The 24,539-nt window shown below is 38.8% G+C and overlaps 1 protein-coding gene across 4 annotated transcripts in view; it reads right to left on the minus strand.

Annotated features, from left to right (window-relative positions):
• The window catches only part of Zhx3 (zinc fingers and homeoboxes 3), a 123,585-nt gene that overhangs the window by 64,192 nt on the left and 34,854 nt on the right, over positions 1–24,539 (minus strand). For all 4 annotated transcript variants that reach the window (XM_028868390.2, XM_028868392.2, XM_028868391.2 and 1 more), the window contains exon 2: positions 11,459–11,577. The gene's annotated coding sequence lies outside the window, so the exon portion shown is untranslated. The remainder of the gene's footprint in view (positions 1–11,458; positions 11,578–24,539) is intronic.

Genomic DNA, 24,539 nt, shown 5'->3' on the forward strand with positions numbered 1-24,539 from the left:
GACACATAGAGGCAGGTACCCCTGATACCAAAATTCCCTTGGGGATTGCTCATCTGCCCCAGCCAATCATTGAGAAAGAATGAAAGCACTCAAAACAACCATTTCCCACAGCTCCTTCAGAGACTCCCTCTCACACAGCTCCCAGCTTGGTCTTGGCTCATGACTTTCCCCAGAAACAGTCCCTGATGCCACAGTGGCAGCTTTCTCTGCTAACTGCTTCTGAAGATAGGGGCTTCTGTTCTGATTCTGCTTCAGCTTTTTCGGGTTTGGCACTGCTTTTCTTGAAGCTGTCTGACCACTGCAGGAATCTTAGTATCCCCGGAACGCACTCAAACTTGGAGTTACTGGCTTTCTGGCCCCTTGCTAAGGAGATACAATGCTAATAGAGAGGGTTTGCATTGCTTCAGGGTTTTTTTTTTTTTTTTTTTTTTTTTTTTTTGGTTTTTCGAGACAGGGTTTCTCTGTGTAGTTTTGTGCCTTTCCTGGATCTCGTTCTGTAGCCCAGGCTGGCCTCGAACTCACAAATCTGCCTGCCTCTGCCTCCCGAGTGCTGAGATTAAAGGCGCCGCCGCCGCCACCACCACCTGGTCGCTTCAGGGTATCTTTGTGCTAGAGAGATTATGAGCAACCTTTTCATTCTGATAGATGCCCACCCAGAAACAATCATGAATGCCAGAGCTGCAACCACAGCCTAAAGGCTCATCTTCATTGCTTCCTCCCAGCCAGCAGTTTCCTGCCTCACTGGGCTCTCTGGCTTTCTGCCTGCACTCTCCCAAGTTCTATGGCTAAGTTCTATCTAGCCTCCGGGGATTCTGACTGCTGTTTTTCCTGGTTTGAAAGAAAGACAGAATTTAGCAGAGAGGTTTTGCCCTGTTCCAAGAGGTTTGTTATTTTTTTTCTTAGAGTGAATCACAGGTGATTTTTCCCATAGAAGTCCAGGTGAACCTAATTTTGCTCTTACAGAAAGAGAAAAATCTAAGAAACAAAGTTCTGAAAGGCTTTTTAGTTTTTTAGAGAGAGATTAATTTTTCCCAAGAAAGCTTTCAGTTTTTGAGAAAGACCACCAAGATTTCCCAAAATTTCTATTCTCTAAACTGGCTTCAATGACCAAGAGGAAACTAATTCTGATGGTACCATATTGTACAAGTTTTCTCAGGCACTGCTGACAGAGCGGAGAGTCTTTATTTCATCCTCATCTGCCTCAGGGGAAATTCTCTCCTCTGCTGGTTGGGACCAATGGTTTCCCACAGGAATCTTTTTCTCCCCATTAAGCTCTTCTTTGATAGATATTTCCTCTGATTTTTCCGAGCTTGTATTCCTAGCCCCATAGTTGGAAAATTAAGAACATGGTTGCTGTCTTGCTGCTTATCTTAATCTACTATACCCTAAGCTTTTTCTTTCTTAAATTACATTCCTACATTCTACTTTTCTAAGTTTTTTTCTACATTATATTCTACACTCTACTTTCCTTAAATTTCATGCCCCAGTTTAATCTTATCCTACATTCCGATATGATATTTTTCCTACAGTACCTTACATTTCCCCCTTAAGATAGAAAGATAGAGTGGAGAGAAAAAAAAAGAAACCTTAACAGAGAAAATTCTACACTGCAGTCTTCTCTTGGACATCCTTTCAGTACCCCACCCCCCCCCTTTTTCTTTTTCTGTCAAGGATAAAACCCCTTGCCCTGCTTTTCTTTTTTCACTACAAAACCTGACTGTACCAACTTCTTACTGGCAAAACCCAACTACTACTTTCGCCAAGTACCCTGGAGTTTTTTCTTTTTTATCTTTGTCCCTGTCCACTGTCACCATCTGTGGAGGGCCATCCCACCCCCACATTTCCCCAGGGTACTCTTGATCAGAAGCAGCAAGAAATATTAGATAGAAACATATAGATAGATAGATAGATAGATATATAGATAGATAGATAGATAGATAGACAGACAGACAGACAGACAGACAGACACAGAATAGCCTCAGGAGGGCCTAGATCCTTATCCACTGGGCCCTGTCTCTGCCAAAGGGCTTTTAAAGGAATGCCAAGGGGAGGAGCAAAAAACCTCCCCCCAGGCATAGCCAAGTGCAGACCCTTCCAACCACCTTGCAACCTTGCCCATGGTCAAATCATCCCCTTATGAAGCTCTACTGTGTCAGGCAAACTCAGGTTTCACAAGGAAACTTCCATGAGCTCCCACAACTGCCAAATTTTACCAAGACAAGGTAAGACAGTCCTTCAAAATTCCTGCTTCACAAAAAAGTTTGTCAGATATTTTAGGCCTGTAGGCCAAAGATGGATGCCCTAATGCTGCAGAGGAACCTTGGGTGACTGTCCAGGCAGCCAGATATCTCTGTCATTTCAATAGTTTTGGAAGTCGTTTGCTCTACTATGGTGATATTTTAATTTTACTGAAATGTGATTTTATTTGTATGTTAATAAAGTTGCCTGGGGGTCAGAGCTAATAGCAAGCCATAGCAGAAACTGGGTGGTGGTGGTGGTGGTGGTGGTGGTGGTGGTGGTGGTGGTGCACGCCTTTAATCCCAGCTCTTGGGAGGCAGAGCTAGGCGGATCTCTGTGTGTTCAAGGATACAGCCAGCATGGAGACACACACCTCTAATCTCAATACCAACCATAGAAGACCTGGAGGTCTGTACAGACGGGCAGTGACGAGGAGGTCATGTGGTTGGGTTTACAACCAATGAGAAGGCAGAATAGAAAGTCAATACAAAGCACAAACACACACGAAGTAGGTCTCTTGCAGAGAGGTAGGACAGCAGTGGCAGTGAAGGGTAAGGTTTTTAATCTCAGCTCTTAGTTATTGCTCTGACCTCTTGGCTTTCATCTCTGAATCGGCTCTGTGTTTCTTATTTAAAAAGACGGTTACATCTACACTCTACACTTCCTGTTTACTCAGGTAATATATCTTTCTCGGGGGTCTTTGATGGGGTTGAAGACTAGATAGTTATAGTTACAGTTTTCCTTGTCATGAAATTCAGAAAAGAAACTCACAAGAGAGGTGTAAAGTATATGAAGTTGAGAGACATAAAAGCTTAAATTCCTTATCTAAGAAAATGTTTTGAGGTCTAAAAAGCCAGTTTTGGGTTGGTAATACATGTTGGGATAAAGAGTGAATTGGGTAGAAAACTTTGGACTCATTAAGATAGGATAGATAATGGAGTATTTTCTCTGAATTGGCCAAATGCAAATGCACTGGAAACTGTGAATGTAATTCTTACCTGATAATAGTTCTTACTGTATATAGTTTTATTGCTTTATAGTTAAAACCTTTCCTTTTTATTTAGACCAAAAAAGGGGGAAATATTGTGGGATATTTGTACACTGTGTTAAGATGTATTGCTGTGATTAGTATAATAAAAAGCTTTTTTGGCCAATAGCTAGGCAGGAGGTATAGGTGGGACTCCTGGGCACAGAGAAAACTCTGGGAAGAAAAAGGGTGCAAAGTCACCAGCCAAATGAGGAGGAAGACAGGATGGGCAGAAGAGAGATGAGGTAATAAGCCTTGTAGAAGAATGTAGATTAGGAGCTAGTTAAGAACAAACCTAAGCTAAGGCCAAGCTTTTATAATTAATAAGTCTGTATGTTGTTATTTGTGAGCTGGAGGCCCAAAGAAAAATCTGAATACAAACTAAGACACAAACAAAGGAATTTCAAGTAACTTAAAAGGAATTACATTTTGTTTTGTTTTGTTTTTGAAACAGACTTTTGTTTATGTAGCCAAGCCTATTCTCAAACTGGAAGTAATTCTCCTGCCTTGTAGAATGCTGGTTATTAAACATATGTGTCATCATGCCCACTTCTAAGAAACAACAATCTGAGATATCACCTTATACCTGTCAGAATGGCTATGATCAAAAACACTAATGACAGTCTATGTTGGAGAGGATGTGAAGCAAAAAAAACACTCTTCCACTGTTGGTGGGAATGCAAACTTGTACAACCACTGTGGAAATCAGTATGGCAGTTTCTCAGAAAATTGGGAATTGATCTACCTCAAGATCCAGCCATACCACTCTTGGGCATATACCCAAGGAATGCTCAATCATACCACAAAGATATATGCTCAACTATGTTCATATCAGCACTATTCATAATAACCAGAACTTGGAAACAACCTAGATATCTTTCCTTTTATTTTTTAGGTTTTGTGTCAAAGCCAGGTATGATGGTACATATGTAATCCTAATACTCCTTTGGAAGCTAAGGCAGAATTTTACATTCAAGAGTATCATGAGCTTTATAGCAAACTCTGACTTAAAGAAAAAAAACAAGGAAGTTTAATATTACTACTTTCTTTTTTGTTGTTGTTGTTGATTGTTGTTTTTTCAAGACAGGGTTTCTCTGTGTAGGCCTGGCTGTTCTGGAACTGACTCTGTAAACCAGGCTGGCCTCAAACTCAGAGATCTGCCTGACTCTGCCTCCTGAGTGCTGGGATTAAAGGTGCAAACCACCACCCAAGGAAAAGTTGACTATTTCAAATAGGAATATCTGTGAATAAACTAAACTAAAAGTGATACTACTAGTAAATGTGATTAGAAAAGAATAAACTTGAGAAAATAGCACTCAAAAAAGAAACAAAATATTAAAAAGAGATAATTTCCATGCATTGTTAAGTGTGGGTTAAAACCAAATAGCTGTGTCTGGCTGCCATGCCCTTTTCCCCAACTCGTGCAGACTTCCACTGCCTAGGTGCAGGCCACACCAGTCAGAAGAACTGGTACAGGCCTTGAGAGTCTGAAAAACAGGTATAGGCAAAACAAGCCAGAAAAACAGATAGGTGAACTCAGGCAGAGACTCCCTGCTAGACCACCATATCTTACCCCCCAACTCAGGCAGAGACCCTTGCTGTACCAAAGGCCAAGCTAGCCACTAGAACTCCAGCCACCAACTTGGACAGAGATTCCCTACTGGATCAGAGGTCATGTTGGCTGCTAGAAATCCAGGCCACAAAGACCAAAAGACCAAAAAGGAAACAGAAACCAACAAACAAAACACCCATTACACAAAGGCAAATTCAGAAATCAGCACCTAGACCCATAATCATCCCAAACCCAGATGCCTAAATGCCAGTGTAAGGACACAAACAACAGAAAAGGCAATATGGTACCACCAGAGCCTAGCTATTCTACAACAGCAAGACCTGAATATTCCAACACAACTGTAGCACAAAAAAAGACCTTAAAATCAACTTCATGAAGATGATAGAGGTCCTTAAAGAGGAAAAAATTCCCTTAAAGACATTGAGAAAAAGACTAACAAAAATTGGAGGAAATCAATAAATCCCTTAAAGAATGCCAAGAAAGCCAAGAAAAACCAAACCAACAGGTGAAGGAAAGTGTTTAAGACCTGAAAACGGGCAGGGCGGTGGTGGCTCACGCCTTTAATCCCAGCACTCGGGAGGCAGAGGCAGGCAGATCTCTGTGAGTTCGAGGCCAGCCTGGGCTACAGAGTGAGATCCAGGAAAGGCGCAAAGCTACACAGAGAAACTCTGTCTCAAAACAAAAACAAAAAAACAAACAAACAACAACAACGAAAAGATCTGAAAACAGAAATAGAAGGAATACAGGAAATACAAACTGAGGTAATTCCGGAAATGGAAAATCTAGGTAAGTGAACAGGAACTACAGACACAAGCAACACCAACATAATAGAGGAGATGGAAAAGAAAACCTCAGACGGTGAAGATACAAAAACAAACAAACAAACAAAAAACCAAACAAACAAAAAAAGATTCATCAGTCAAAGAAAATATTAAATCTAAAAAATTTCTAACACAAAACATCCAGGAAAACCTGAAAAGATCAAACATAAGAATAATAGGAATAGAAGAAGGATGAGAATTCCATATCAAAAACCCAGAAAATATGTTCAACAAAATCATAGATGAAATTTTTCCTAACCTAAAGGACATGCCTATAAAGGTACAAGAAGCTTACAGAACACCAAATAGATTGAACCACAAAAATCCCCACATCACATAATAATCAAAATACTAAGCATACAGAACAAAGAAAGAATACTAAAAATTGCAAGGAAAAAAAGCCAAGTAACATATAAAGGCAGACCTATTAGAATTACATCTGACTTCTCAATGGGGACCCTAAAAGCCAGAAGGGCCTGGACAGACGTCTTGCAGACTCTAAGAGTCCATGGATGCCAGTCCAGAGTACTAAACCCAGTAAAACTTTCAATCACCATAGATGGAGAAAACAAGACATTTCATGACAAAGTCAAATTTAAACAGTATCTATCCACAAGCCCAACCCTCAAAAACGTACTAGAAGGGAAACTCCAACCTAAGGAGGTTAACTACACCCATGAAAACACAAAAGAACATACTTTCTTCTCAGCACTTCATGGAATATTATCCAAAACTGACCACATACTCGATCCCAAAGCAAGTCTCAACAAACACAAGAAAATTGAAATAACCTCCTGTATCCTATCAGATCACCATGGATTAAATCCAGACTGCAACAACAAAAGAAAGTCTACAAACTCATGGAAACTGAAAAACTCCCTAGTGAACTACTACTAGGTCAAGGTAAAGATAAAGAAATTAAAAACTTCCTAGACGTCAATGAAAATGAATACACAGCATACCCAAACTTATGGGACATATTGAAATTGGTGCTAAGACAAAGTTCAGAGCACTAAGTGCCTTCATGAAGAAAATGGTGAGATATACTAGCAACTTCACAGCACACCTGAAAGCTCTAGAACATGAAAAAGCATTAACACACACAAGAGGAGTAGATGGCAGGAAATAAACTGAGAACCGAAATTAATAAAATAGAAAGAAAATACAAGGGATCTTGAAATAAAGAGTTGTTTCTTTGAGAAAAACCAACAAGATAGACAAACTCTTATCTAAACTAACCAAAAGGCAGAGAGAGAATATCCAAATTAACAAAATCAGAAATGAAAATGGGGACATAACAACAGACACTGAGGAAATCCAGAGGATCATTGGGGTCATACTTCAAAAACCTGTACTCTACAAAATTGGAAAAACCTAAAAGAAATGGACAATTTTCTCAATATATACCACATACCAAAGTTAAATCAAGATCAGATTAAACAATTTAAATAATTTATAACCTCTAAGGAGATAGAAGCAGTTACTAAAATTTTCCCAACCCCAAAAAAAGACTAAGGGCCAGACAGTTTTAGCACATATTTCTACCAGACTTTCAAAGAAGAGCTAATACCAATCCTCCTCAAACTATTCTACAAAGTAAAAACAGAAGGAACATTGCCAAATTCATTTTATGAGGTCACAGTCACCCAGATTGTCAGATCACATAAAGATTCAAAAAAAGAAAGAGAATTACATATCAATTTCCCTCATGGACACTGACGCAAAAATACTCAAATATTTGCAAACTGAATCTAAGAACACATCAAAAAGATCATCCACCATGATCAAGTAGGCATCATCCCAGAGATGCAGGGATGGTTCAATATATGAAAATCTGTCAATGTAATCTACTATATAAACAAGCTAAAAGAAAAAACAAAAACATGATCACCTCATTAGATAATGAAAAAGTCTTTCGCATGCTTTTTTTTCATGCTAAAAGTCTTGGAGAGATTAGCAATACAAGAAACATACCTAAACATAATAAAAGCAATATAAAACAGATCTGCAGCCAACATCAAATTAAATAGAGAGAAACTCAAAGCAATTCCATTAAAATCATTAACAAGACAAGGCTGTCCACCCTCTGCATATCTATTCAATATAGTATTTGAAGTTCTAGCTAGAGCAATAAGACAACTAAAGGAGATCAAGGGGATACAAACTGGAAAGGAAAAAGTCAATGTATTGCTATTTGCAGATGATATGATAGTAAATATAAACAATTTTACCAAAACTTCTACCAGGAAATTCCTACAGCTGATAATACCATCAGCAAAGTGGCTGGATACAAGATTAACTCCCAAAAATCAGTAGTCTTCTGATATACAAATAACATAAGGGCTGAGAAAGAAACCAGGGAAACAATACCCTTCACAATCGCCACAAATAATATAAAATATCGGGGTAATTCTAATCAAGCAAGTGAAAGACCTGTATTACAAGAACTTCAGGTTTTTGAAGAAAGAAATTGGAGAAGATATCAGAAGTTGGAAATATCTCCCATGATCAGGGATGGGTAGAATTAATATAGTAAAAATGGCCATCCTACCAAAAGCAATCTATAGAGTCAACACAATCTCCATTGAAACTCCAACACAATTCTTTACAGTCCTTGAAAGAACAATACTCAACTTCATATGGAAAAACAAAAAACCCAGGATAGCTGAAATAATCAATATAATAAAAGAACTTCTGGAGGTATCACCATCCCTGATTTCATGCTGTACTACAGAGCTGCAGTAATAAAAACCACATGGTATTGGCATTAAAACAGACATGTTGATCAATGGAATTGAAACAAAGTCCCAGATATAAGTTGACACACCTACAGACACTTGATTTTTTTTATAAAGAAGCCAGAAATATACAATGGAAAAAAAGCATCTTAAACAAATAGTGCAGGTCAAACTGGATGTTGGTATGTAGAATGCAAACAGATCTATATCTATCACCCTGCACAAAACTCAAGTCCAAGTGGATCAAAAACCTCAACATAAAACCAGATACATTGAACGTGATAAAAGAGAAATTGGGGAATAGCCTTGAACACACAGTAGACAACTTCCAGAATAGGACACCAATAGTACAGGCACTAAGATCCACAATTAATAAATGGGAACTCATGAAACTAAAAGATTCTGTAAAGCAAAGGACACTGTCAATAGGACAAAATGGCAGCCTACAGAATGGGAAAACTTTCACCAACTCCACAACTGACATAGGGCTAATAGCCAAAAAATATAAAGAACTCAAGAAACTATACATCAACAAACTAAATAATACAATTTAAAAATGGGGTACAGATCTAAACAGAGAATTCTCAACAGAGGAATCTCAATTGGCCACAAAACATTTAAATGTCCAACATCCTTAGCTATCAGAGAAATGCAAATCAAAATGGCTTTGAGATTCCATCTTAATATCTGTAAAGATGTCTAAGATAAAAAAAAAACACAAGTAAAAGCTCACACTAGTGAGGATGTGGAGCAAGGGGAACACTCCTCCATTGTTGGTGGGAATGCAAACTGGTAGTTTCTCAGAAAATTTGGAATTGATCTACCTCAAGACCCAGTTATACCACTCCTGGACATATACCTAAAGGATGCTCCATTATACCACAAGGACACTTACTCAACTATGTTCCTAGCTGCTTTATTCATAATAGCCAGAAGCTGAAAATAGTATGTTTATTTTATAAGTGGGCTACCGGACTGCCGGGGCTTGGCAGGACCTGGAGAGAAAAACTCCAGCTACAGCCTTCAAAGAAAAAATGGGTGAAGAAAATGTGGCGCATTTACACTATGGCATATTAGTCATCTGTTAAAATATCATCATGAAATCTGCAGGCAAATGGATAAAACAAGAAAAAAAAAATCATCCTGAGTGAGGTAATCCAGACCCAGAAAGACAAACATGGTATGTTCTCACTTATAAGTAGATATTAGCTGTAAAGTAAAAGATAATCATGTTACAGTCCACAGACCCAGAGAGGCTAAGTAACAAGGAGGGCTTATCAGAGATGCAAGGATCTCTCTGGGAAGGAGAAATAGAATAAATGTTCAGGGTGGACTAGGGGCAGGTGGGGTTCAGTAGGAGGGATCAGGTTGGTTCTGTGGGATGGTCTGTATTTCAAATGCTCTGATTGGTCAATAAATAAAACATTGATTGGCCAGTGGCCAGGCAGGAAGTAGAGGCGGGACTAACAGAGAGGAGAATTGAGAGAAGAGGAAGGTGGGAGGAGACACTGCTAGCCGCCACCATGGCAAGCAGCATGTGAAGATGCCAGTAAGCCACTTGGCAAGGTATAAATTTATAGAAATGGATTAATTTAAGATGTAAGAACTGGATAGCTAGAAGCCTGAGCCATTAGGCCAAACAGTTTAAACAATATAAGTCTCTGTGTTTACTTGGTTGGGTCAAAGTGGCTGTGGCACTGGCAGGTGAGAGAGATTTGTTCTGACTGTGGGCAAGCAGGACTGGAGAAAACTCCAGCTACAGGTTGGGGGTGGGAGAAAATACTAGGAGAAACAACTGGAATTGGGGGGCACTTGGGGGTGAGGTAGAAACCTAGTGTAGTGGAAACTCCATGGAATCTACCAGAGTAATCCTAGCAAAGACTCCTAGTAATGGAGGACATGGAGCCTGAACTGGCCATCTTCTGTAACCAGGCAAGGCTTCAAGTGGAGATATTGGGACACCAACCCAGCCACAAAACCTTTGACCTACACTTTGTCCTGCCTGCAGAGCATTCTGGGACCAGAGCCTAGCAGATTCATCATCAAAGAGTCCAAAGAGACTTTATCCAGCAACTGATGGAAGCAGATGCAGAGTCCCACAGCCAAACATTAGGAGGTGGTCTGGGAGTCCTGCAGAGGAGGGGGAGGAAGGATTGGAGGAACCAGAAGGGTCAGGAACACCACAAGAACAGGGCCCACAGAATCAACTGACCAGGACTCATGGGGGTTCCCAGAGATCAGGGTGCCTGTAGGGGTCTGACTTAGGTCCTCTGCATATATGTTATAGCTAAGTAGTTTGGTGTTCTTATGGGATTCCTAACAGTGGGATCAGGGGCTGTCTCTGACTCTTTTGCCTGCTTGTGGGACCTTTTCCCCCTACTGGGTTGTCTCATCCAGTCTTGATGTAATGGTATGTGTCTGATCTTATTGCAGCTTGTTATGCTGTGTTTGGTTGATGTCCCTGGGAGGCTTGCTCTTTTCTGAGGGGAAGGGGAATGGGGGGTGGATATGGGGGAGATGGGAGAGGGGAGGTGGGAGGGAGGGACTTGGGGGAGCAGAAACTGCAGTTGGGATGTAATATAAGACAGAAGAATAAAAATTTTAAAAAATAAAAACGAGCCGGGTAGTGGTGGCGGTACACGCCTTTAATCCCAGCACTCGGGAGGCAGAGGCAGGCAGATCTCTGTGAGTTCGAGGCCAGCCTGGTCTACAAAGTGAGTTCCAGGAAAGGCGCAAAGCTACACAGAGAAACCCTGTCTTGAAAAAAACCAAAAATAAATAAATAAAAATTTAAAAAAATAAAAATAAATAAAAAATTTTAAAAAATGAAATAAAAAAGACCACCAACAACCAATATCTGTGTGTGCTGCATTTGGAGATGGAGGCCAAAGCTACATGAGACTTAACACCAATACCACCACTCCACCATGAAAAAAAAAAACTTTTTAATTAAAAAAAAAAGAATGTTAGACAGTAATGAAAACTAAATATGACTATAACACCTCAGGCATTACAGTCTTGTAATGGATACAGCAATAATTTTGTTAAAATAGAGACCTACTTCTTGTCCTTGGGCCAAACATTCTCACTTCATCATCCTCTCCAGGGCCCCCTTCACTTGCTGCAGTCCTGTGGCATATTTAAAGAGTCACTTATTGCCTCGGCAGTTGCAATTCAGTCCTGTAAAAGAAGCATCATGCCATCACCTCATGAGAAAAGAAATCACATTCTAGGAAACCCAGTTATCTATTCTCATTAATCTTTGCTAATTCATTTTCATAGCTCTGCACATATACCACATACACAGAGAAGAGTGAGGTTATCAAAATGCACATGGTGATTTACAGCTACTACAGCAATGATGTGAGCTCTGACCTCTTAAAGCAGAGACAGGAGCATATGAACACAGGTTAGTGAGCTCAGCCATTAAAACAAGATGATTCATATAAATCTCTGCATCTCCATTTAGCTAAGCTTCAGATGGCTTGGCAGCAATCATCAGCTGATGAGCACATGGCCTTACAACTTCCAGGATGTACACCCCAAGGATGTGCTAATGTTTTATGTTCTTCCTTCAAAGCCCTAGGGTTTTCCTGGTATGGACTTGAGTCTCTCTCTTCTCTCCCCCCCCCCCCTCTCTCTCTCTCTCTCTCTCACACACACACACACACACACACACACACACACACGCGCGCGTGCGCGCGCGCGCGTGTGTGTGTGTGTGTGTGTGTGTGTATTCATATTCTTCACTTCTATGCCAAGCAACTATTTTCTCTTTCTTCTCCCCTCTGATCCTTGTATCTACATCATTCCATTTTGCCCAGGAGCAATGTTAGGCACATGGTAATTGTTAGTGAATGAATAAAACAAACTCTTTTCAACAAACACTACCAAAGATGCTTTATGAGGTCTTAAATTACTTAAAATTACTTAGAAAAGTCTTAAAAAACAGTGCGCTTGAGTTCTATATTCATTTTCCAAAGCATTCTCCTTGGTTAAAATGCCAATTAGCAGTAAAACAGACCCAAAGTGAGAATACTAGTAGAAGGGCTTGAAATTTCTGACATTAACACTTAGCCTCACTACAGGTGGTCAGGACTGTTGAACATCTGTGAATATGAGCAGGTGTGACCCTCACAAACAAATCACTAACCAAAGTAGCTACAAGTTTACAAGTTACTATCGGCATTCTTTCATCCTTAACATGCACATATGCCTTTCCCATTGCACCAAGCCCTGCTCAAGGAGCTTCAGCTATGTTAGCACATACAATCTTTACCATGATCTTAACATGTAAATTCTATTGTTCTAATTATCCAGTTGATGAAACTCAGCAGAAGTTCAGTAAATTATTTAAGCCATTTAGTGTGTGCTATGCTGCTTTTCACAGGCAGACCTTTCTGAGAAAATATAATTTGAGTTTTCCATTAGGTTTAAGTTTCATCCCTATTTACTTTTGTTTCCTTGCTCTGCTGGTATGTTTTGTTAAAGTAATTGTCACCAGATTTTTCCCAATTTACAACTTATAAAAAACCTAATTGATAATTCTCCAACAACTTTTTCTTATTTTAAAAAATTATCCTATGAACATTAGAAAAAGAAAATCCGGGGACTGGAGGGATGGATCAGTCACTAAGAGCACTGGTTACTCTTGCAGATATCCTGGGTTCAGTTCCCAGAACCCACAGGGCAGCTCACAGCCATCTGTAGTTCCAGTTCCAAGGGGTCTAACATCTTTTCCTGTGGGCACCAGGCACACATATGGTGCACAGACATATATGCAGGTAAACAAGACACTCAGAGATATAAAATAAAAATAAGTAATTAAAAAAGAAAATCCAATAATGTGAAAATCTGAAGCAATAATTAATCTTAAGCTATTACACTCATTCACCTCTATGATTTATTCTATTTATTTTAGCTATTTTGTTATGTTTACCAAATCACCTCTAACTTTAAAGTCACAAAATAAGCAAGAAATTTCTTTTCTCTCTAGTTCAGCTGTCTTAATTCATTATAGACCAATTAAATACTATTTGCTTCATAGCTCTTAGAATCTTAGCCTGGATGGTGTGTTTGGGTCATAATGACCATCAGGTGGGAGTACATAAAGACACTAATATAAACACATCTGAAAAGACAAGGACAAAAAACACAGCAGTGACTATGGGCCAGAAGTCATTGGCCTCCTTCATGAAAAAAAAAGCTTCATGACTGACACATGTCTACTGTGTGAGAAGCTCTTCTCATCCTCAGCTCTACTGACAGAATGCAAGTTAAACTCCATTCTTCAAAACCACAAAGCAGGTGGAAGATAAAGAAATCAATGCACGCAAGTTCTGCATAAACTCTGCTTCGCTGAACTGAAAATAGGCTTTCATATTCCCAGCACCAATTCACCTGGTAACAGGAAGCATTCACAGTGGTTGTAGAGTAAAACTAACATTTCTACTAGCATAGCAGAAAAAGAGCCACAAAACTTCACTGCAACTGCATTTCTTACTAAGTCTTTAAAAATTTCTATACATTTTCATAAAATCAAAATTTGCTGCATTTCCAAACAATACAAAGTTGTTTTAAACATGCCTTTCCAAGTTAAATAAAGAAGATGATCAATGTCAGACCAGACTACATTTTAAATCACTCAGTCCAAGGTAGAAAGAAGCTTTTCAAAGTTAAGAAAATAAAGAAAATAAAAATGAAACATCAAAACTACATTCCTTAATTGTTATTACAGGAAGAAACCCACTTTGGACCATCTGTCTTCAAAATTAACCACCCACAGCTAGAGAGAATGTCCCAATGGAGCACTACTAAAAAATTACATGGATTCCAATAGTCGCAAGGTAACTGTGACAGCAAAGCCATATTTGTGAGATCATAGAAAGTGTATGACATAATTTTTAATTGAAGCAAAATTTACATAGTGTAGTATTAATCGTTTTTAAATGCACAATTGAGTGGCATTTAGACCATTCACAGTATTGAGCAACAATTACCTCTACCTAATCACAATTTTTTTTTTTCTGGAGCTGAGGACAGAACCCAGGGCCTTGGCGCTTGCTAGGCAAGCGCCCTACCACTGAGCTAAATCCCCAACCCCAATATTTTCAAGAATTCAAAATTAAGCCTGGCACTCAAGCAGTTTTAGTACTTTCTTTAACTCCTAGAAATCACTAATTTGCTTTGTTACTTTAATAATTTATTTCTTTGGGTTATTTCTTTTCGTATGTTGTTCTGGAACTCACCAGACTAGTCTTAAACGCACATAGATCCTTCTGCCTCATTCTCCTAAGTGCTGAGATTATAAGGTGTGAGCCACCACGCCCAACTTCTTCAGAATAATTCATATAAATGCAATCATGCAACGTGACCTTCCATGTCTGCCTTTTTTCACTTAACTCCGAGTTTCATCTAAATTGTATTATGTGTCACTACATTTCTTTTTATGTCAAAAAACTCCCAACTTGTATGAATCACAAATTTTTATTGATTCAGGTATTGATGAATACCAGATTGTTTCCATCTTTTGACCACTGTTAATAGTATTGCTGTTAATAAAACTACTATAAACATTAAAAATTTATTAAATATATTAAATTAATATAAGTATATAATATATTTATGTTATATATAAATATATGTTATATTATATTATTATATTAAATATATCAAGTATATTAAATATTTGAAAACATGTTTCCAATTACTGGGACATAAAATACCTAGGGGTGAAATTGCTGGGTCACATGATAATTCTGCATTCAATTTTTTAGGGAGCTACCAAACTGTTTTCAATAGAAGCTACACTATTTTACATTCCTACCAGCAAAGTATGTGGTGGGGACTCTTCACATCCTCATCAATACTTAGAACTTTCCATACTTTTGTTCTGCTTTGCTCTCAAGGTTGCAGTCATCCTATGGATATGAAGTGGTATGTCACTGTGGATTTGTTTTGCATTTTCTTTATGACTAATGAGGCTGAATATTTTTCCATGTGTAGAAACATTTATGCATCTTCTTTGGAAAAAATGTAATCAAGTCCTTTACTCATATTTTGATTGTGTTATTTTGTTCTTCAGTTTTAAGATTACAGATAGTTAGGCCCTTAAGAGGTTTTAATTTTTCTCTTGTTCTGTAAGTTATTTCCATTTACTTGATAGTATCCCTTGGTCCACAAAAGTATTAAACTTTGGTGTACTCCAATTTGCCATTTTTTTTTTTAATTTACTGTTTGGGTCCAATGACCACTAAAATAACTCAGAAGGTAACAGTACTTGTCACCAAATCCTGACAAACTGAGTTCAAGCCATAGAACCCACAGTGGAAAGACAGAACAGAATCCTAATTGTCCTCTGATCTCTACACTTTGGTCATGACACACAGGTGTTTAACCTCACATACACATACAAATAATAGTTTAAAATTTTTAAAGATTAGCCTTTGGGGTTGAAGACCTGGTTCAGCACTTAGAAGCATTTGTTACTCTTGCAGAAGACCTGTGTTTGGTTCCTAACACCCACATGGTGGCTCACAACCATCCATAATTCCAGTTCCAGGGGATCTGATGTCCTCTTCTGGCCTCCATGGGTATCATACATACATGTGATACATGTACATATATGCAGACAAAACACACACACACACACACACATATATATATATAATAAAGTCTTTTTAAGAGAATTGCTTTATGTTTACTTGAGAGAGTGTCATAGTCTGCTCTCATAACTGGGTCTTTGATTCATTTAACCTTTTATAGTGTTTGGATGCAACTTCACTGTTTTACATGCTGGGCGGTGGTGGCGCACGCCTTTAATCCCAGCACTCGGGAGGCAGAGGCAGGCGGATCTTTGTAAGTTCGAGGCCAGCCTGGTCTACAGAGCTACATCCAGGAAAGGCGCAAAGCTACACAGAAACCCTGTCTTGAAAAAATAAAGCAACTTCACTGTTTTACATAAAGATATTCAATTGTCTCTACACCATTCATTGAAGACATTATCCTTTCACTGTCGAATGGTCTTAACATGATTTTCAAAAACCAATTGGCCACACACACACGTGGGTTATTTATGGATTCTCAGTCTTATTCTACTTATCTACATGTTTGTTATATCAGTACCACACTGTTTATTACAGCTTCATAGTGAAAGCTGAAACTGGGACATGCAAGTCCTCCAACTAAATTTTTCAAGATTGTTTTAACTATTCAAGGCTCTCTGCAATTCCACACAAATGAATGGAACTTTAAACTCACAGACCAGCTTGTACCACTAGCACTTTTAACTACTGGGCCATCTCTCTGGCCCCAAGGAGAATTTTTTTTCTCTAATTGTCAAAAAATAAATTTAATCAATAATAAAAAATCATTTCTAGCTCTAAAACATTAGACTCTTACTTCTCTGATTAATAAGGATAGTGTGTGTGTTAGAAGAGTTTGTATTTCAGTATTTCAATTATGAAACCTGTTTTTGCATAATATTTTCATTAATTCTTTAAGAACTTCATTGTAAAGCATTTTGATCATATTCATACACCCTGCTATTCCAACTCCTCTCAGATTCACATTCATCTTGCTTTTTTGGTTTTGTTTCCAAGACAGGGTTTCTTTGTGGAACATGATTTGCAGGATGGCTTTGAACTCACAGAGATCCTCCTGCTTCTGCCTCCCAAGTGCTGGGATTAAAGGCATGCACCACTACACCCAGCTTTGCTTATTTGTTGGGTTTTTTGTTTTTTGTTTTTATTATGTACACAGTGTTGTTTGCATGTATCCCTGAAGGCCAGAAGAGGGAGCCAGATCTCATTACAGATGGCTATGAGGTACCATGTGGGTGCTGGGAATTGAACTCAGGACCTCTGGAAGAACAGCCAGTGCTCTTAACCTCTGAGCCATCTCTCCAGCCCTTATCTTGCTTATTTGTAATGACCCATGAAGTCCAATTTGTGCTGCTGAAAACTCACAGGGTGGAGCCATCCACTGGATCATTGACGATCTACCAAGAGCCACACCTTTAAAGAAAACTGACTTTCCCTTCCCTACAAGTCAACTGTCAGTGTAGCTCCTCAGTTGGAGGATTATGAGCTCCTCCTAATTCTATGCTAGAATGCTGACTGGCTTGATTTTGTGCAGATCTTATGCAGGCAACCACAATGTCTATAACTAAGAAAGACTTAAAAAAAGATTTATTTTATTTATACTTATGCAAATGTATGTGTATCTCTGTGTATGTATGCACACATGTACATTGGATCCCCTGCAACTGGAGTTATAGGTCGTTTTGAGCTTCCTGATGTGGGTGCTAGGAACCAAACCCAGGTCCTCTGCAAAACAATGAGTGTTTTTAACCTCTGAGTTATGTCTTCAGCTCAATAAAAAGGCTCTATAAAAAAATGTTTTCTTAAATGTTTTTGGTGAGGCCTATGAAAAAACAATCATTTGATATTACATATTCCTTGGGCTGAACACAATCTGTTTCTTGTTCTCGCATCAAAATTTAAACTAAAAGAGATGTGGTAACATAGGAAAAAACAACTGTAGTGCTTTCTAAGACTAGCAACTTCAAAAAGCCCAAGACATTTGAGACTGGAAGATTGAGTCTATGAAGCAAGGGATTGCTGCTACACCTGTGTCTGTTGTCAACTTCTCAAAGACTCCAGAACCAGGAAGTCCTTCTGACACAGAAGGTGGAAAGGGCTTTCTGTCTGGACCTGCCACTACCTAATGAGGTCCTCTCTTCAGGGCTTTCAACAAGATAACTGAATTGTACCTGTTCTCCATACTCTTCTGCTCTAGTTGCACTTAGTTCACCTGAACTTAATGTCAAGACTCAGGTGGGACATGAGGCTTTCTGATTGGTGGTGGAACAGAGGAAAAGAAAGATGTTATTTATATTTGTGCAAATGTGTGTATATCTGAATGTGTGTATGTTAACATGGAGTTATAGGTTGTTGTGAGCTGCCTAAACTCTACAGGAAATGAGCCTCAGCTTCTCAAACCCACAATTCAGAATCTCTAATTTGGGGTAGCACATAGTACCCTAACACAGGACAATGACTTGGGTCTGTGCTTTTCATTTCCAGGAGTCAAGGGTTTTTGCTTGGCCCCTTCATATCACTTCTGCTAGAAGAGTAGACAAGGGCTGCACAGCAAGGGTTTCAAGCACTAGTGCTCCTCAACCCTCAAGACTAAAGCAGAAGGGAGCCCAGACCAGGCCCTCAGGGACACTTGCTGCAGGGCTGGCTAGGGCTAATTCCAGTGTTGTGACAACTGCTGTGATCTGCCTCCATGCACTGGTTTCTCTATTGGATGGTAACTGGAATAGCTTCTTGAATCTTAGCCCAACCTTTCTTCCCCCTTCGCTTTTTTTTTTTTTTTTTTTTTTTTTTTTTTTTTTTTTTTTTGTAATGTGAGCTCCTCACTAATTTGCAGGCCCACTATTTGGTATTTAAAAACTGAATTGCTGATGTGGCCATCTGGGACTTCAGTTTTATTCTCTGCTCTCTGTGGTGGTCCTTGTTATAAGTGTCTGAAAGCCAACTCTTTATTGCAAGGCAAATGCCTGGTTTGCAAGCTCCACCAGACAGGAAAAGGGAAGCAGATGGCATGCTGAGGTTTCTGAAACAGCTACAAACTGACCAGACTCAATTTTAAAGTAGCCAGTATCTAAGCAGATACATGGCTAGCCAACACAAGAATAGATAGACCGTGGTAAACAAGCAGTGGAACACTACTCATCAATAAAAAAGAATATTCACCTAATATATATCACAAATTGACCTCAAAATCATATTGAACAAATGAAGCTTAGACCTAAAAGAAAATATATAATTCTGGCTTATAGAATTTTAGGGAAGACAGAAGTAATCTCTGGTGGTAAAAAATTTAAAAAGAGATTACATGTTAATGATGACAAGAGAGAATATGAAAGATCTTTTCCAGGGGTACAAAAATGTTCTGTATAACATGGTTTGGGATGGTGATTGCCCTTTTCAAAACCACACAATTAAAATCTGCATGTTTTCCTCTATGTAAATTACACCTCAATTGTTAAAAATTTAAAAGTTCAAAGATCTTTTTTTAAAAAATGACACAAAGGCAGTTTTTCATCATTACTATGTGGTTATCATTTTGAGGTAGAAGTAATAAGATATTTGAATATGTATTCTTATATCTTTAAGGTCAATGAGCTGGCTCTCTGGGTGAAAACATTTGCCACCAAACCTGACAACCTGAGTTTAATCTCCAGGACCCACATCTCAGGAAGAAGAGAACTGACTCCGGAAAGCTGACTTCTGACCTCCACCTACATGCTATGGCATGCATGCACAGAAACACACACAATTAATGCAATTAAAATTAAAATACATGTGGCTATAGAGTTTAAAAACAAGTGGTTAAAAGCTCTTGTTGTTGTTGCAAAAGACCAGGGTTCGATTCTCAGCACACACATGGACGCTCACCACCTTCGCAGGCATCTGGTATGCATGTGGTACACAGACCTACATTAAGGCAAAACACATACATAAAATAATAACAATAAATCTAAAAAATACATATATATCTAAGTGAAACAATGATGCATATCTTTAAAGTTGTTCAGAAGTTTATCTTAATTTAATTAATTATTTACAGGGTGTGTGTATGTGGTGTATGTGTGGGTGTGCACATGCAGAGGCCAGATGTTAACATCAGGTTTTCCTCCTCTATCACTACACACCTTATTTTTGAGACAGTTTCTTTTACTGAACCCAAGGCTCAGCTGTTTAATCTAGAATGGCTAGACAGAGCTCCAGGTGTCCAGCTACCTTGGCACCAACCCTGGAACTAAAGTTATAGGTGAGCAGCACAGCACCCAGCTTTTATGTGAGCACTGTGGATCTAAATTCCGGTTTATATTATTGTGCAATCACTGTACCCACTGAGCCATCTCCCTGGCCTTTATTTAATAAATTCTAACTTAATTACATCGACATTTCTTTCAAGTTTCTCTAACTCTAACCTCCCCTCCATGACAAATATTTTAGGTATGTTTGAAAGTATAAAGTACAGTATAGAGGATAGACATATTAACTTGATTTTTTAATATGTAAAAATAAAGCAGATTATAAATCCATATATATTCTATATGGCAAACTGGGAGATACAAAAGTGTATTTAAGACAATAGAGGGTACTCTGTGATGGTCAATTTTGACTAACTGGCTTTAGAAACATCTGTATTAGTAAAAACATATCTCTGGGTGTTTTCAGAAGCAATTAGATCATGGAGACTATCACTTAGGCTTTATAGAATGATGGCAGAAATCAGTGAAGTGGAGGAGGAAGGGGCATGCCCTTAAGGCCTATCTCCTGCCTTGAATTCTTCCTTTATTCCCCCTCTTTCTGCTTTCCACCTACCAAGAACAGTCTCTGCCACACACCCCAGCATGATGTCATGCCAGATGTGTGCAGCCAAACAACCATGACTGATACCATTGAAACTGTCCTAGTTAGGGTTGGCATTGCTGTGATAAAACACCATGACCAAAAGCAACTTGGGGAGGAAAGGTTTATTTCAATCACAGTTCCATATCACAAAAAGTCCATCAACAGAAGCAGTGAGGGCAGGAATTCAAGCAAGGCAGGAACCTGGAGGCAGAAACTCCTGTAGAGGCCATGGAAGGGTGCTGCTTACTGACTTGCTCATCATGGCTTACTCAGCTTGTTTTCGTAGAGAACCTAGAACTGCCAGCCCAGGGATAGCACCACGCACAATGGGCTGGGCCCTGGGTCCTCCTACTTCAATCACTAATTAAGAAAATGCCCTAGCTGGATCTCATGGAAGCATTTTCTCATTGAGGCTCCCTCCACTCCCGATAACTCTAACTTGTGTTAAGTTAACATAAAACCAGCCAGCACAGGAACCATAAGCCAAAATAAATTTTTCTTCCCTTGTTACTATCAGACATGCTATCACAGCAGTGAGAAAAACTGAGTCATAATAAAAGTTAAGGCATAAAGAAGAAAACTAGGGGGCTGGAGAGATGGCTCAGTGATTAAGAGTACTGACTGCTCTTCCAGAGAACCCAAGTTCAATTCCCAGCACCTATGTGGCAGCTCACAATTGTCTGTGACTCCAAGATCTGACACCCTCACACAGACATACATGCAGGCAAAACATCAATGCATATAAAATAAAAATAAATTTTAAAACAAAAAATAAAAGTAAGTCCAAAAAATATATGCTACCCAGATATCAGTACTGTCAATATTTGATATCACTCACTCACACACACACACACTCAAACCAACTAAATAATGTATATAATAATGTTATTTTCATATTTTTTTTTTTTTGGTTTTTCGAGACAGGGTTTCTATGTGTAGCTTTGTGCCTTTCCTGGGACTCACTTGGTAGTCCAGGCTGGCCTCGAACTCACAGAGATCCGCCTGCCTCTGCCTCCCGAGTGCTGGGATTAAAGGCGTGCGCCACCACCGCCCGGCTGTTATTTTCATTTTAATGTATGTAACAAATACTTCCCATGTTGTTGAGTATTTTTACTATGCTTCTCTGGTTAAACATTTTCATGTGATTATTATCATCCACACATTTCTATGGAACAAGTTGATAATATAATAATTTCATATATTTACTTTAGAAACATAGGAAATAAAGAAGAGCATAAGACTGTATAGTGAAAACATAATTCAAACCATAATAACAACCATGACTGTGAAATCTCATTGTTCTTTTTACTGTGGCTCAATATGCTATGGATGTTTTCTCACTCAGCATCATTACACAAGCATCATCTCTGTTGTTGCAATTTTTTTAGCTTCACCTTGATTGCTCAATTTTGTTAGCTGCATAATTTATCATAGTTAAAAATCACTACTGTGATGACTATTCTTGATTATCAAATTGAATATATATGGAATTAACTAAAATTCAAAAATGGTGGGCACACATCTAAGGTATTTTTGCTTAATTTGAGGTAGGAAGAACCACTTCTAATCTTGAACTTCGAGGTAGGAAGACATGTCTTTAATCCAGATCTTTGGAGCTGGGAAAACCCACCTCTAACCTGGGCCAAATCTCCTGCTGGAAGCCTATATAAGGACATGGAAGAAGGAAGCTTTTCTTTTTGTCTGCTTGCTCTTGGTCTCACTCCACTGGCAAGTTCATTCCTCATTGGCATTAGAGCCTACTTCTTTGGGATTCCAGGGTATGCCGAAGAACAGTTAAGACATCCAGCCTCATGGACTGAACAACCACTGGATTGTTGAACTTTTCATTTACAGCTAGCCATTGTTGGATTAGCTGGACCACAGCCGGTAAGTCATTCTAATAAATCCCCTTTATATGTATGTGTGTGTGTATCTGTATATATGTATGTATGTGTGTGTGTGTGTGTGTGTGTGTGTGTGTGTGTATATATATATATATATATATAGAGAGAGAGAGAGAGAGAGAGAGAGAGAGAGATAAACAGCTAAACATGTTTGGCTTTGGTTTTACTCTACCTTGTATCATTTTTGCATGTAAATTACTGTCTTCATCCATGATTATTTCATTAGGATAGGCCTCAAGAATTTGAATTCTTAGATCAAAGCATTTTTACAAATATTTTAAGACCCATCCACTTTTCATTCCACAAGTATATGAGAATGTCTTCTACACTCTTGTCTGCATGCAATGTCCTGTTCTCTGTATTTCACACACTCTCTACCCCCATACACTCCCTACCATAATATCCACACCCATACACACAAACACACTTTGCTAACTTGATACAAGAAAAATAGTAATTTACAAGTTCAAATGCATTTTTCATTAACAGAATGAAGTTGTTTTTCCATTTAGTTAAAACATCCACTGCTCCTCTTCTGTAGCTAGTATGCTAAATTTCTTGGACACTTTTTAGGATAATAAAAAAGTGTTAGGAATTTCTGGTTCAGCATGTGCACATGTGTATGCAGGTGTGTCTACCAAAAAAAATGCATGTATGAGGCCAGAGGTGGACATCTGGTGTCTTCTATCACTCCCCACCTTATTTTTTGAGACAGGGACTATCTCTGAACCTGGTACTTACTGCTTTTCAGTTTAACTGGCTGGCCATGATAGCCCCCTGTCTCTGTACCCATGACATACCAGTTGGGGTTACAGAGACACGACAGCCTCAAACTTTCTACATGGTTAATAGGAGTCTAAACTCATGCTGCAGAGCAAGAACTCTATCAACTGAACTATCTCTCCAGGCCCCTCTTCCATCTCTTCAAATGCCCCATGTAAAATACTAGTTATTATAAGAATATATATTATAAAATATAAAGGGATGGTAGAGTGGCACAGTATAATAGGAAAACGTTATCAGAACAGAGTGATTACTGAAGGCATACAAAATTTAAAAAGCAATCAAGATCACGTAGGAAAAAACCTCTAACTGAATCAAGCAAAAAGAAGGGACTCCTAAGACTGTGTGTTTATCCATATAACCCTGGGGGAAGCAAACCTAAATTCAGATAGTAGAAGCTGATGTGGAAGTAGAAAGGAGACAGGGATTGCCAAGAGAATAATTAAAGGTCTGGGGAACAGTTGTATCTTCTAATGTTCTCATAAGGACTGAGCTATTAGAACAGCTCTCTATATTGAAGGAGTGTATTAGCTGTGGAGATCACCCACATAGGCACTAAGACTACAAAGTGAAAAAATAGCAACACAATGATAAGGCAAACACCCACCCAGAAGGCAACTGGCTTTGAACAGAGTGCTTATTAGGACAAGGGCACCTGTAGCTTGAATTTACTTCTGAAAGAATGGTAATTGCCACTTGAGTTGAGAGAACCCAATTCAGTTACTACTCTGATCACATAAGCAGAGTCATCTGGGAGCTTCTTAAAAACAGCAATCATCTAGACCCCACAATTCAACTGAGTAGTACTGGCAGGAGTGGGCCCAGGTGTGTATATTTTAAAACTCACCAGGAAATTCAGTACTGTCCTAGTTTGAAATTGTTTATCTAACTCTGTTCCTCCCCATTCTATAGACACCTGCATTTTCTCATGCAGTGCCAGCCTAGTCCCTGAGACACTGTGGTAAAGGTCAGAGTGAACACATTTGGCCATATTGGGCACCTAGTTACCAGGGCTTCTTTCAAC

Source organism: Peromyscus leucopus, chromosome 4 (assembly GCF_004664715.2).
Source record: "Peromyscus leucopus breed LL Stock chromosome 4, UCI_PerLeu_2.1, whole genome shotgun sequence".
Taxonomy (NCBI): Eukaryota; Metazoa; Chordata; class Mammalia; order Rodentia; family Cricetidae; genus Peromyscus; species Peromyscus leucopus.